The sequence below is a fragment of the Dipodomys merriami genome, unplaced genomic scaffold, assembly GCF_024711535.1.
Source record: "Dipodomys merriami isolate MVZ:Mamm:240054 unplaced genomic scaffold, mDipMer1.0.p SCAF_1, whole genome shotgun sequence".
Classification (NCBI taxonomy): domain Eukaryota; kingdom Metazoa; phylum Chordata; class Mammalia; order Rodentia; family Heteromyidae; genus Dipodomys; species Dipodomys merriami.
Genome location: NW_027202270.1, coordinates 96,822,533 through 96,824,465, shown reverse-complemented (window position 1 = coordinate 96,824,465; position 1,933 = coordinate 96,822,533). Strand labels below are relative to the sequence as shown.

Below are 1,933 nucleotides of genomic sequence, written 5' to 3'. Positions count from 1 at the left end.
AAACTAAAAAGCAAGACAAGCAATATATCACTTTGAGCCACAGCTCCACTTCTGATTTTCTAGTGGGTACTTGGAGATAAATAAGAGTCTCAACAATTTTCCTTCCAGGGTTGACTTTGAACCATGGTTCTCATATCTCAGCCTCCTGAGTAGGTAGGATTATAGGCAGGAGCCTATAGTAGACATTTCTTAAAAGAATAGACATTGGAAGAATAGACATTTCTTAACAAGAGTGCCACAGGCACTAGAAAAAAATGCTCAAAGTCACAAATCACAAGATGAATACTAATAAAAACCAAGGTAACGTCACTCACTTCAGTAAGAACAGCTATAATTAAAAAGACCACTTGTGCAGGGACCATGCTAATCTTCTCTCTCATTCCAATTTTAGTATACATGCTGCCAAAGCAAGCACAATGGCTCAAGAACAGTGTGCATATGACCACATAAAATGATGCTTATCAAAATGAACTCCAATAAATGGAAACAAGAGATTCCTTTTTAGTGCACTGTTTGCAGTTGTTCTTTTTTTCTTTCTTTTCCTGCTTTGGTTTATTCTCTGTTGTCACTGTTTTTGATTTCTGAACCCTTGGTCTTGTATATAAGTTTATCTGATTTGGGGAAGTGAAGGGCATCACAGAAACAGTGTGACAAAGGGTAAACCAATGCAACAGTGATGCTCACTAGACACTATGTTGGAAGTGAACTTTAGAACTGGGGGACAGAGGAGTCATGGGAGGGAAGAAGGGGGAGAAAATGATGGAGGGGGTAACACTATTCAAAAAGAATGTGCTCTTTACCTTACTTATATAAATATAACCCTTTGTATATCATCTTTACAATAAAATTTATATTTAAGGGGGGAAAGATTACTTGCCTGGCAAGTGAAAGTTTCTGAATTGAGTCCTCAGCTCTGGTAACTAACAACAACAAGAGCTAGCAAGGATGTGGAAAATAGGTGCACACTGCTGGTGGAACATAAATTAGTACAGATACTATGAAAAATATAGCAAAAGTTTTTCTTTTAATTAAGAATGTAACTACTGAGACAAGCAGAAAAGGTCAGATAAGTTGATGTTAGGCGAAATGAATTCCAAGATAAGGACTCAAATGGTTTTTTCTTTCTTGCTATTGTTTCTAACATATTTATAAGGTATTTCTTTGTTGCTTTGTATGTCCCTCCCCCACGGTATAACCCCTGTTTTCACTGTATTTGATGTTGGTATAATTTGTGGAGCAGAAGGGAAAAAACAAATTGTTTAAATAGGGATACAGGGGACCCATTGCAAGAATGAGATGTACAAGTCATTAGGTCGCAAAACGAACTTTACAACTTTGGCGCCACGGGGCGGCGGCGGGGGGGGGGGGGGGGGGGATGTGGTGGATGGTAAGGGGAAACAAAGGAGGAGGCAACAATGCTTGATAAAAAATGAAATGTACTCATTACTTTGCTCATGTAATTGTAACCCCTCTGTACAGTATTTTCACAATTTAAAAAAATTTTTTTAAAAACTACTCCTTGACCCTACTGTCCTATTACTGGCTTTGTCAAAGGAAATGGAATCAGAATATCAAAAGTGTATCTTCACTTCCATGTTCATTAATTAAATTAAAATGTCAAATCAAAATGTCTACCAAATGGTGAATGACTAAAGGAAATACGGCAACTACTCACAGTGGAATACTTTTCTACCATGAAAAATAATGAAATCCTGCCATTTGTGAAAATGAAGGGAATCATTGGGTTAGTTGAAGTAAGCCACCCACAAAATAAAACATACCAAATAATACCACTGGTATGTGGAATTAAAAAGTTATCTCATAGAAGTAAGTCAGGGTTCATAGAGACAAAGAGCACATGCTTTCTCTCATATGTGCAAGCTGGATGGAAAACATCAAGGTTCATAGAAACACATGCAGGGCCATGCACATA

At 37.4% G+C, this 1,933-nt stretch overlaps 1 pseudogene; it reads right to left on the bottom strand.

Annotated features, from left to right (window-relative positions):
* Positions 1-320: 320 nt before the first annotated feature.
* Positions 321-415, bottom strand: LOC138835040 (U6 spliceosomal RNA; annotated as a pseudogene).
* Between the last annotated feature and the right edge of the window lie 1,518 nt (positions 416-1,933).